The 13473-nt window shown below is 50.1% G+C and overlaps 1 long non-coding RNA gene across 1 annotated transcript; it reads right to left on the bottom strand.

Annotated features, from left to right (window-relative positions):
- Positions 1-3810: 3810 nt before the first annotated feature.
- On the bottom strand, positions 3811-13170 carry LOC135983391 (uncharacterized). Its single transcript, XR_010600987.1, has 4 exons — positions 12186-13170; positions 11846-11926; positions 10914-11069; positions 3811-10189 (listed from the first exon to the last, which is right to left on the bottom strand). It is a non-coding gene; the product is annotated as an uncharacterized LOC135983391 (long non-coding RNA).
- Between the last annotated feature and the right edge of the window lie 303 nt (positions 13171-13473).

Genomic DNA, 13473 nt, shown 5'->3' with positions numbered 1-13473 from the left:
GGCTTAGAAAAAAGCTACTGGAATTAACTTAGGTCTGGAAAACCTGCCTTACAGTTAGAGATTTCAGAAGCACAGTCTATTTAGGGTAGCAGAGGGAAGATTAAGAAACCACTTGATCAGGGTCTACAGGTACCTATACATGAAAATGATTTCTGATAGTAGAGAGCTCTTTAACCTAGCAGACAAAGGCATGACAAAAATCCAGTGGCTGGAAGTCGAAGCTAGACAAATAGAGACTGAATATAAGGCACACCTTTTTGACAGTGAGGGTAACTCACCTAGGGACTTGGTGGATTCTCCATCACTAGAAATCTTTAAGTCAAGACTGGGTGTGTCTCTCTAAAGCCCTGCTCCAGGGCAACCAGAAGCTATGAGATGGATGCAGGATCACAATTCTTCCTTTCAGCCTTAAAATGTATGAAGATGACTATCCAGCCACACCCCTCCTGCCCCGCATACTCACATGGGATCCCAATTATGGACAGGGGCGGGTAAAACACTTTCTGCAGCGTTATCATCCAATGATCCTGAGTCATTATAGAGGACAGCTCTGGTTTCCCAAGGTCTCAAACAACTGCTAACTAGTTCGCCAGCTCCAGGACAAGGAGCAGGTCGTCTGTCACAGTTTTGTTCTCAGCTTATCTTTCCAATAAGCCCTCTTAAAACAAAATTTCTGTCTTTTAATTTACTGCTGCAGCTAGAAACCCCATGTTAATGATTACCTGGCTGGAGAAAGAAAGGGGAACATGAAGAGGCAGATGGAACTGTTAGATCAGTACAAATTAAACAGGACCCATTACAGAGCCAGGCATATGGGCAGTGAGCACAGCCACCCCCAACCTGCCACTGGACGCCTGGGCCATGGTGGCCCCACCTGTGCTTCGCCTCTTCCCGTCCCTGCTCTGCCCCTTCCCCAAGGCCCCCATTGGGCCCAGCTGCCTGGCTGAGTCCCTCCCCTCCTCCACTCCACCCCCCCCTCCAGAAGTCCCCTCTGCTCCCACGTCCCACCTTTCCTTCACCCCCTCTCCCCTGCAAGCCCCACCACCACCTGCCACTCACCGCTCACTGTGTCCCTGTGGGTGGTGGGGTTCTCGCAGAGGAGCGGGTGGAGGAGAGGCGGGACATGGAGACCACGAGCAGCGGGGGCTTTGGGGGAAGGGGTTTGTGGAGGAGAGATGCGGGGAGCAGTGGGGTTCTTGCGGGGGGGGGGAGGGACACAGCAAGCAGTGGGGGCCTCACAGGGATGGGAGGGGGAAGAGGAGGAATGCAGCAAGCAGTGGGGGGGGGGGCATGAGCGGTGGCAGGGTCTGGGGCCGAGTGCGGGCATGGCTGCAGGCGGAAGGAGGGACAGGGAGCTGGCCTCCCCCAGGGGAAGCTTCACCAGCCACCCATGGCCAGGAATAAGTAACAGTTGGGGTCCAAAGCCATACAGAAACTTCTCTCTCGAACAGCAGCAGAGCAGGAAATAGGTCGGCCATTCAGCCGGTTTTAGGTGCTTTGTGCCCTGGCTGGTACTGAGACAAAACTGGACGTGGTCTTGGACGGTACCAGCCAGGGGACTCCAACTTGAAGAGTGCATCACTCCACTCCTGCCAGCGGGACCTGGCATGTGCTGTGCATGAGGGCATGCTGGCAGGGGCGGAGCAGGGTGCACTTCAAAATGGCGTCCTGATGCAGCAAGCCCACTTGCTGGGAGGGGCAGGGTCACGCTGGCAGGGGTGGCCAGTATTCTGGGAATGCGGGATTGGCCCCCCTAGCAGGCAGTACAGCCTTGTGCTTGAGAACTAGGGTGGGAGACCTGGCCCTTCACGTCTTGGCCAAAGGCATTTAGGCACCTAGTGGGATTTTCAAAACTGCCTCTGCAGGTCACGTGCCTAACTCCAATTGAGTGCAGAAGGGATTTAGGCACCTAACCTGCTTAGTTATATGTCACCTCAGTGTCTCTGAACAGCTGGCCCTTTGTCTCTCCATCCGTAAAACAGGTTCAGTGGTGCTTCCTTCCTCCACCCACCCATTATCTGCATGTGGTCTTGGGGCAGAAATCACCTCTTTTCCCGTGTTCGTACCATGCTGGCAGAATGCTGCTATTGTAATATTAACTCCAGCTCCTGCTGTCATATTAACAGCAAAGTTGGGAAGGGGTGTCGTGGGCCTGGGGAGAGATGGACACCCCAGCTCATACCCTAAAGGGCTGTAGGCCTGGGATTCTTACTGATCCAGCCCACCTGCCGGAGGGGAGCAACTCCTAGGAACATCTTCAGGTTCTCTTCCTCCCACCATTACAGGGATTTTCAGGCAGGCAGCGGGGGACAGAGAAATGGAAAAGGGGGTTAGTGGTATAACACTTTGTTTACCAGGAGTGCCCTGATGTGCTAGGCACTGTATGCACTCAGAGGACAGCCCCTGCCCGAGTGCTCACAATCCAAGACACCATTTCTGCTCCAACAAGCTGTTCAGTGCAAGCTTGTCTAGTGCTCCTTCTCCCCATCAGCCTGTTCTCTGGCATGCACTGACCTCTGCAGGCCAGCACCGTTACTGCCATTGGGATCTCAAAGCCATTCAGTTCTGACGCATGGGGTAATCTGTCTCCCCCAGAACGGCAGGAAGGGCAACGTCTCTCCAGTCCCAGCACCGAGGGAATCTACTGCAGCAGCAAATGGTTAAGGGTCGCCGAACAAATGCACTAAGTGTTCTATGAGAAAGCACCAGCAGAGGGAGGAAGAAGCTCCAGGACTGACTCCCTTGTGAGCACATTACACTGATATTTGGGGTTTCTTGGCCTATAAACCAATTCCATTCATTTTGAGACCCAGACGAGGGCCACTTCGAGCAAGGAAAGGGGGCTTGGGGACCCATAGGCAGGTTACTGCCCCCTGTAGAGGATCCACGTATTCCCTGGCACAGGGATTCCTGTACCTTCCCTCTACTGTCGGTGCATACAGGGGGAGAGATGGACAATTGCTTTTTCCCCTCTAGCAGCTGGGTAAACCCTTCCACCTCTTCTGCTTCATTCCTCTGAGTGCAAGGGGAGTAGGATGGAGTGAGGGGTGCACAAGACCTTGTGAGTGGAACACTGGTGGGTCCAGTGTCCCTGCAGCCCCCAGTGGGATGCGGCTGCGTGGTCCATTCTTCTCATTGTACATCAAGATGCTTTTACACACCTTCCTCTGCCTCATGCTGCTGATGGGCGCTCGCCTGCCACTAGGGCAGGAGTTGGCATCTCATGTGACTTGGCTGGTGGAGGGGGCAGGCTGGACTCCACACTCTGCCCCCTGCTGTTCAACACTTGCACTTCAGCTGCCCTAGTTTTTAAATTGTACACACTGCTGCTAATTCTGTGCCCTTCACAATCCATATCCACTATCCCCATGAGAGGCTACGCAAGCTGGGAACTGAACCTACAACTCCATTGCAGAGTCACATCTCAGCCCCGCTGTCGCTCCCAAAGAACCTGTCACATCCAAGGACTCGGCTATGCGCACACATTGAAACTATGGGCGATCCATTACGTCTTCCTCTGGTAACCGGTCCGAAGGACAATAGGCGCTGGACTGGCCACTGCTCACCCCTGCACCTCTTCCCAGCACAGCAGTCACACGACAATGATACTGGTTTTTCCTTTTGGTGAGAAAAACGTAACATTCCCATTTTATGTCAACCCCAAATTAATTGTGTGAGAGAGATTTTTTTGGTTGAACAACTGAAGCAAAAAAAAAATCAATTATTTGCTCAGCTCTAAATAAACCCTCTTCAACTACTCAGCAGTGCACTGCAGTTTTGCAACCTACTTCCATTTTTCTTGCAATGGGAGCTAGTCCATAAAACTCGTGTGCAACAGACACCAGCCGGTGTTAGATGGAGATGCATCTCCAACTAACGAGAGCGCTTTCTATTTCGAGTGCAGAGCTTCAGTCAGCAAGAAACATCTCCTCAATCAGCACGCACCCAGGGCTCTTTACATCTGGAAAGCTGCCATTTGTACCCTGCTAGACCAGCACCAGCTCCCAGGGGATACAGTAAAGAGCTGACAGCTAATAGCCTTTCAGTGAGTAACATCCTGGACAAGTCTCATGTCTTTGGGGAGCATTAATAAAGGAACAGGAAGTATTATCCAGAGAGCTCACAGAATGATAAAACAAACACTCCCCTTAGGAGAGGACACAGGGTGAGTTAGACATGAAGCTTGGCAGGATTCAATTTACATTTTTAATCACTGGTAAACGTCAGTTTCGCTGACATACAGAAATTGATTAAAAGCTTTCCATTAATAACAGCTGGCAAGCGTTGTCTGCCCCGAACGTAGCACCTGTAGTGAGCTGCTGTGACCGGACCTGGGGCTGCACAGGGAGTCCTCCACAGCTAGGGTTACCATATTTCAGCAAGCAAAAAAGAGGACGGGAGGAGCCCCGCCCTAGCCCCGCCCCTGCCCCTCCCACTTCCCGCCCCCCCAGAACCCCCAACCCTCCCCCCGTTCCTTGTCCCCTGACTGCCCCCTCCTGGGACCCCTGCCCCTAACTGCCCCCCAGGACTCCACTCCCTATCTAAGCCTCCCTGCCTCTTGTCCCCTGACTGCCCCAACCCTTATCCACACCCCCACCCCCAGACAGACCCCTGGGACTCCCACGCCCCATCCAACCACTCCCCACCCCCTGACAGCCCCCCCCCAGAACTCCCAACCCATCTAAACCCCTCTGCTCCCTGTCCCCTGACTGCTCCGATCCCTCTCCACACTCCTGCCCCCTGACAGCCCCCCCCAGAACTCCCAACCCATCTAAATCCCTCTGCTCCCTGTCCCCTGACTGCTCCGATCCCTCTCCCCACTCCTGCCCCCTGACAGCTCCCCCCCAGAACTCCCAGCCCCCCACCCTCCTGCTCCTTGTCCCCTGACTGCCCCCTCCTGGGACCCCTGCTCCTAACTGCCCTCCAGAACCCCACCCCCTACCTAAGATTCCCTGTTCCTTGTCCCCTAACTGCCCCCTCCTAAGACCCCCCCAACTACCCCCCAGGACCCTGCCCCCCTACCTGTACCCTGACTGCCCAAAACTTTCTCCACTCCCCCCAAAAAGCCCCCCCCGTTTCTTGACTGCCCCCTCCAGAACCTCCCTGCCCCTTCTCCTGCCCCCTGGCCCCCTTACCCTGCTGCTCAGAACAGGATGTTGGGCTCTGTGCGAGCCGAGCCGGACACGTGGCTGCGCTCCCCAGCACAACAAAACCCGGTCCCTGGCCCTGCACAGTGCTGCCGGACCGGGCTGCAGGGGAGAGCTGCCGGCTCAGAATGCAGGGCGGATCCGGCTCCTCTACAGCTGCTCCGGAGTCCAGCCCGGGACTTTCCTGCAGCCCTCCCAGCCGCTCGCTCTGCTCTGCCGGGGGAGGGGGGAAATCCCGGACATTTTGAGTGCTTTACAAATTCCCCCCGGACGCTATTTTTAGAACAAAAAGGAGGACATGTCCGGGTAAATCCGGACGAATGGTAACCCTATCCACAGCTCCACTGTCGTGCCCCACTCACTCACTGACCGGGAGCGTGATGGCCATCCCTGGGCGGGAACCATTCAGCAGCAGTTGGCCTCCCTCTCGGCTGGAGGCTCCCCCTCCTCCTTGTGGCCCTGACCGGGAGTCTCTGCTTCACCAGGCGAGGACCGCAGCCTCCCGTCCACTCTGCGACTGAGTATCTTGGGCCCCTCGGTCGGGCAGGGAGTCCCCTGCAGCCCTGCTGTGGGGACTGCCCTAATTCAACTCCCCATTAATTTCCCACGACTGTGAAAATTAAATACTTAAAAACTGAGGGAAAAAAGCTTAAAAATCTATATTAATTGCCAACATTTAAAAAAAAAGAATCCAATTCTGCCAAGCCTAGATGCAATTTGATGACGGGTCAGAGTGAGGCTCCATTGTCACAGTTACTAGCCTTCTGACTGTTGTTCTTTGAGATGTGTTGCACATGTGCATTCCACTTTCAGTGCGCAGGTGCCCTGCGTACACTCGTTGGAAATTTTCCCTCAGGGGTACCTGCCGGGGCAGCTCAAGTGTCCTGTGCCATGGCACACCACCGTGTGCCAGTCTAAAGGGCCCCACTGGCCCAGAGCGCTGTCAGTTCCTTCTTGCTGGACAACTCCAAAACAAAGGATGGCGGGTCGTAGAAGGAACATGTGCAACACACCTCATAGAACAACTGTTATGGGAGGTTAGTAATGTTTTTTTTCTTCTTTAAGTGATTTCACATGTGCATTCCACTCGGTGTCTCTCAAGTCACAAAGCAGTGACGGGATTGGAGTCTCTGTGCACACAGGCTCACACTTCGACACGTAAGTAGGCCTGACAGAGGGCTTTCTACTATTTAACAAGACATCCTGAACTTGAGCCGAGCAAGACTCCTCTGTAGGATTTAGCCAGGGAGCCTCCAGGCTGTTAAACAAAGAACCCGCAGGTTTGGATGGAGCAGCTGACCAGGAACCTGTGAAATTACACGTGGGTCCAAAGGAAGCAATATCAGAGACTCCATTGACAGATCCAGCAGAATGGAGAACCAGTGCTGCCAAGGCCATGCTGGACCCGGGCATGGTCCCGTTTGAGCTTTGCCAACACTCGATGTAGGACTGGAATTGGAGGAAAAGTGTAGCAGAGCTTATTCGACCAGGTTAGCAGGAAAGTGTCCATGATGGAACCTGGACTGTGACCTTGTAGGGAACAAAACTGGTGGCATTTCCCGGTGAGCTCTGGAGCGGGTGAGATGCCTCCTGAAGAAACTACCAGTCAGGAGAGGAAGAGCACGAAGCCAGCACAGGTTGCGGCTGCCCCTTCTCCGTTAGCTGTCCAGCAGGCGGCTCCTGCTCAATACTGGAATCAGGAACGGGGAGTGCCTGGCGAATAGTCTCCCCACACCTCTCTGATGACACAGAGCAGGAACGTCTTGTGCAGGAGCGAGAAACAGGGGGGAACCCTATGGGTTCCAAAAGGGCCACTGGACCAGTGGCCGGCCCCAATGACATACCCAATCCCACTCCACCTGAAGGATCTTGAGGCAACCTGGATAGTAACTACCCAGGGGGGAGGAAGGGGAAGAGTAGCATGACTGGCTCCGACGCTGGGAATCATAGGCACCAATCTCCAATTCAGGAGGATGAGTCACCTGTGCACACCAAGGGGGCAACTCCCGAGGGTGTCGGAGAACAGCACCGAGTCGGCGAAGAGCGTAGAGCAGCCAACATCACAGGCTTCTCCTTCAACAGTACTGATGGGCATGAAGTCTAAAGCACAGGAGGTTGTCACAGCACCAACACCGGTGCCCCTCCGTCTGCTGGTATTGGGAACACAGTATCCTGCACTGCCAGGGATACCAGCACCAGAAGGCTCAGCAGATCTCTCGCGGCTGCAAATGCCTTCAGTGTGGTTGGTATTGAGACAATCTCGGGTTGCTGCAGTACTGCAGATGTAGGTGCCACTGGGGTGCCTGCCTCAGTGCTGGAGTGAATGGTGCCCATCGTGGCGCCATCTGAGGAGTGCGTGGATTTTGGATTCCACATGCTTATTAAATTTAGGTGTCAGTGATCTTCCTCCCATGGGGTGTCTAGAGACTCTTCTTAGGTCTGGAGAGGGTGAGCCATGCTGGGTCTTAAGCAGCAGAGGAGGTGCACTCCTAACTGAAGCCCTTAGTGCTGAGTCAGGATGACTGGGTTTTTAAGGGAGTCTCAGGGCTGCATTCATAAGCAAAAAGTTCAGCCTGTCTTCAGTCTTTTTTAGTCCTTGGCTTAGAGTCTTTGCAATATTAGCAACGACCCCAAACACGTTAAGCAGCGTGAGGGTGGGTTGCTCGTGGGCATCGGCCTAGAAAAGAGACGCAGGGCATGAAGTCCGGTGACTGAGGCATCGCTCGATACTGAAAACTGGAAACCCCAGATCTGGGAACTAAAAAAGAAAAGTGCCACAGATAGTACCTAATAACTAACCTTAAGTAACTATAAAACTGGTTAACTATTTACAAGAAATTTACAATAAGCTGTACACAGAGTATCTGCTAAGGCAAGCCAAGCAATTCCAGCGACTGTCACGGATGGCAAGAAGGAACCAAATGGGGCTTTGGGGCTGCTGGGTCCTTTATACCAGCACACAGTGGGGTGTGAGAGCAAAGGGCTCTCAAGCTTCCCCAACGAGTACCACTGAGGGAAATGTGAGTGTGCGCAGGGCGCATACACACCAAGAGCGGAATGCACATGTGCAGTCAGTTGAAGAAAAACTACTGAGGTAAAGCTTAGAGCCACGACCATAGGAATGCAACTGGCCATCATGGTATATTTCATGAACTGACAGTTTCTACTACAAATGAACAGGGTAGATTGTCCATCTAAGGTGGAACCAAAATACTGAGCAGAGCATTTTGGTTTGAAAACAACTTGCCTGTTATCTTCTTAATATAGATTCACAGGAGAGGTGAAAAGGGAAGGTTTGAGGTTTTGCCACAAATAGAATCTAATGGGGGATGCAATACAAGAGTGAATCTGGCACAGAAATGTGCTTGGGACAGATAAGCTATCTGTGGTGATTTAAGTGACTATTGTGTAAGACAAACACCAGCACCGGTACAGCTACATGTACACCCGTTTGGGCATTTACATACTGGATTCAAGTTGGGAAGGGGAAATCTCCCCCCCCCCCCTTTTTTTTTTTTTTTTTTAACCTATCCCATTTGCTCTATCCCAGCAGCCTCCTTCAAGGACAGGCTGTTGTATTCACTGTGGATCACATACTTCTTGCCTCTACCCTGCACAAGATTTGGGTTGAAACAGGACCGATAAGTTAACTGGGCTCACCTCCACTGATAAGCTGCAAAGCAGAACACCCGGTTTCCGTCAGTAGTTACTTCAGGGCATCAACTCACCCTGCACTCAGCCCCAGTCACACTCCCTCATGCAGATGTACTTTGCACTGAGATTCAACTGCCCCTATGGTCTGCAGGGCCAGGGAAGCTATTATCTCAAATCCCTTGAGGCTCAAAATCAGAGGATTTTAGGTGGAATTATGAAGCTCTTCTTCCTGTCATAAGATGCACGATACTTCCCCATGGTTCTGCATAAAACTCATGCCCCCATCTGTTCTGGGTATTGTGGTGCTGCAACTCCAGATATGCTGAAGTAGACACAGTACCCTGCTTAGCCCTCTCACACCACCAAGTAGAGCCAAAAGGGTTGGGTTTATTTTTCCCAGGTAGTTAATTTGTCCGCTGGAAACTGGATGCTTCCTCTTTGCTCCTAATAGCTTTCCTACAGTCACTAGCTCCAAACACTGTTAGCTTAGCTCACAGACAATCTTACTCTTCTAATGCCTGAAGTCTGAGCACTTATTAACTCATGCGGTTAGTTTTTGTTTAGTTCCGACATGCCACAAGAGCCTTTCCATTATGTGTGTTTTAGATTCTCTTTCTTAAAGAGAGCATCAGGATTCGAACTTTTGTAAGTGTTTTTTTGCCTTATCGCCACACACAATTTAAATGTGAGCTGTAAAGGCAATCTCTTTGCTTGATCATTTATGCCTTTATTGTGCTCATGCAGATAAGAGATTGAAGCATGACTAGTGATTGTCACTGCTATTCCACTTGCTGCATCAGTGTAGGATAATACTGCTGCATTTGAGTTTGATCATGCTACAGTAAGACACACACTGATTTCATTGACACTTGGTCTGAAAATCTCTCTGACCACATTGGATCTGGAACAGAACACAGGACGACTTTCGTTAACACCAAAAGGATTTTAAATGAACAGTTTCATGGTGCTCCTTTCAAATCATAAAATGTGAACTTTACATAGAAATGTGTTTACAAATCATTTCCATTTACACTCGATTCTGCTCATTACTGGCTGGAAATTATATACAGAGACTGGCATTGCAGCTTCACTCATTTGTAAGGAGATTGGAGAATTTATTCAGGAAATAAAAACAGGATTTCCCAGTTCCTAGACATTGTCTTCTACCTGACATGGCTACTCACAGATGCAGTAGGAGCGTGCTAAGCCTTCAGAGAAAACGGGTACTGCGGATGCCACCAATCCAAGAGACGTACACTGTGCACAGGGTCCAGGATAACTTGTACTCCTTGGTCAAGTCGGGGCTTCTTGCCGTTCCGGACAGGAGAATCCTGGAACACCAACCTCACTCGGTGATGTCTCATGTCAGTGCTCATGTTTATTGTGAACTGCAGGGAAGAAAATTGGCAATTTCCTTAATAGACATCTAGGCATTTTCTGGAAGCAGTATCTAATTTCTCTTCAAATACTATCTACTACTGTGAATGCTGATCCCTAATTCTTATTGGACAAACATTTTCTTTGTGGTGTTTTACATTTAAACTTTATATTTTCAAATACTTTTTTTTTTAATTGAGGGCCTCCAAAAAGTATGCTTTTCACAAAAAAGATACTAGAAAGACATCATCAAAATCTGAAAGATCAACCAACTCTCTTCTAAAGTTGAAATAAATGTTATTTGGAGCTTTGATCTTACGGAAGTGCAAAGGTGAGAGAACTTGGACACTATTCTCCAATTCTACCTTTAATACCCATAAGTTATCTAGGGTATTTTAGGGGCTGCTGACTAAGACTCCTAGGCACGATGAGAATACAAATCCTCATCCCTCCTTCCCCCAGGAATGGAGCACATTTCGTTGAAGACGGCTGACAAACAGTCCCTTCTAGTTGGGCCTCGAGGGCTGTTGCCATGAATCTACATCAACCATCAGAGAGTTTAGTGACTTGCAGAAACTAAACTGAAGAGATCCTTGAGTGATGGCCCCAATGCACTAGGGAAATGCATATTAATTAGTCTGCTGGTGCAGCAAGATTTACAGACAAGCAGTAATGACCAGACCATTTTCTTAGCACATTTTGATGGTGCTTACGTGCAGATTTCTTAACACTTACCAAGGTAAATATCATACCCATGACTACCGACAGGAAGATGAAGTTGAGGGTGGTGATTTGCAGCAGACAGCAGTCCTGATCAGGATTTGTGTGAACATCCTCATACTGAACAGGTGGCTGAAGACCTTTGCAACAGTTACTCTTCAATCTGGGAGGCTTGACAGAACGAGACAGGCCGATTCATTCAACTAAACTGAAGCCAACCAGAAATTTCACTTCATGTCTAGAGACCATCCTGGCTCAGCAGCAGATTCCCGCCTAACGCCCAACTGTTCGGGCCAAAGGGTTCCATGGTCAATGAAAACCCTGGGATGGAGGGTTTGCAAGACTCTCTCTTTGAAGGCAGACTCTGCAGGTCCTGATAGGGTGCTCGGTATTATACATTTATCCTGAGTCTGGTTAAAGGAGGGTTTCACAAAGATTACTGTCACCCCCTGATAAAAGGGTTGGTTAGCTTTGGAAAGGCTTTCCGTGTGACGAGAGAAAAGACATTAATGCAACACATTTCAAACTTGGGTCCCTAACCGTAGGCCACTAAATCAAAGTGACTGGCTTTTCAGAGGAGCCGAGTCATCGCAACTCCCCACTGAAGGTATTTGGGGCTATAGATACTCAGCACGTTGGGTTAGGGGCAGGCAATCGGCAGCCTAAATATGGACATAGGGATCTAATCCTTTAGACACTCAAGACTGAAAACGTTGGCCTGTTTTAAAGCAGTAAGAATTGCCTCCTGCTCTAGTTTCCCTACTCAGCAGCTCCACAAGTGCCTTACGTGCCCACCTCTGCATTTGGCAACATGTATTTCTTTTACCAGGAGATCTGATTTTAATTGCTCTACTGCGCCCATCAATAACAACTCTGGAAGAAAAATCATTATGGCTTCAAAACCTTACCGCCCTGACATTTCAATGGCAAGTGGTTAGCTTTCATACCTGTTTTTTGAATTTGAAGTTAAATTCCCACATAGGTTCTCATCTGTTCCCTTCAATCTTTCTGCACCAGAAAAGCAAACACTGATATGGGGGGGGGGGAAATACAGTAGTAGAGTTAATTATTTCATTTTTAGTGAATTTCAACACAGGCAAAGAGAGCTCAAAATACAAACCACAGGAGCAGCTGAAGAGATGGCAGCAGTCTGGTCCCATTCGTTACATTAATGCATACCTGAGAGACAAGGTGGGTGAAGTAATATCTTTTACTGGACCACCCACCTTCTCTCTAATATCCAGGGACCGACACAGCTACAACTACACTGCAAACGTTAATGCATACCTGGCATTTTCCATTTGCCAGTCAGAAGGTGGCAACCTCGCTATACCAGAGGGTGACACAGGACTTGGGCTCTAGCAGTGCTTCCTCTGTTCCGCTCACCCATTCCACATAGAAGAGGAAAGCAGAATGGACTTTGCTCCTCTACATACTACATGGAATAGCCAAATTAAATTGATAAAATCTCAGGTCAATGTATGCATTCAGCTCACACTCAGAACAGAGCAGGAGTGAGGGAGAGCAAACAGCAGATCAGGGAAGGAGAAAACAAAGAGAGGCAAATGTTAAAAGCGACTGGACAGAGCTGAAAAAGCGCGGGGGGAGGGGGAGGAGGGAGAGGAGGCGCACCCAGAGGTCACACTCCCCTCCATTAGGCAACGTCCTACTATTTCAAAATCACAAAGCAAAGCTTTGGCTGTACAGTTCAACTAGTGGCTCAGAACATTGCTTCTTTTCTAAAGGCGGATGAATACATGGGGTCCGAGGCCTCAATGCCAGAGGCAACCAAAGACTGGATCTGCAGGTATTCTATAGTGTAATCTCTGACTGCCACACCTTTATACAGCCTTACAGCTGTGAGATTCTATGTCCTGGCATGCAATGCTCCATGAAATAGGAGAGTCTTAGCAGAACGACTGTATTCAAGTGATGGGGGAGGTTAAATAGAGCCCAATATCATATCGATAAGCTGACAGTGACTGGAAGTTGCAGTCATCTGACAGCCATTCAGTAGCCAATAAGGAGAGAGCCTGGCAAATCTCAGTCCAGTTGCCAGAGAGTGAGTGTCCACATCACAAGAGATACCTTCCATAACAACTGACCTGAAGTGGGCCTGCTAACAGCCTCAGCAGGAAGGGAAAGAATGGCATGCGTCATAGAGAAAACTCCCCTCTCACCCAGAGATGGTCTCTCTGGGTCACAGTTAAGGCCTCTTCTGGGTCAATGTGGGCAAACTTATCTGCCAATGCTGTACCTGCTAGCTGCAGCCACTAACTGTCAAACCTGAGAGGCCGCACCAGCACGAATTGCTTTCATGGATGGAAAAAAAAGAGACCAAGGGCTGATGCAAACTGCACCCTTTTAATGCAATTTAATTCTAGTTGGGGTGAGGGACTCATGTAACCCCACTTAGCACCTAGCCTGGGTCACTCCTACTGTGTGGCTTTGCAGTGATACAAGGCGTTTCACTTCACTTCTAAATCATAGTCACAGGCAGGAGTGCTGGAAGGATCTCTGCAGTGGTGAATCCCCTAGAGGTGAAGCACAAAGCTGAAGAGCAGTTAAGCTCAGG

Source organism: Chrysemys picta, chromosome 4, assembly GCF_011386835.1.
Source record: "Chrysemys picta bellii isolate R12L10 chromosome 4, ASM1138683v2, whole genome shotgun sequence".
Taxonomy (NCBI): domain Eukaryota; kingdom Metazoa; phylum Chordata; order Testudines; family Emydidae; genus Chrysemys; species Chrysemys picta.
The sequence above is the reverse complement of the archived record's forward strand: the minus strand, read 5'-3'. Positions and strand labels throughout refer to the sequence as shown.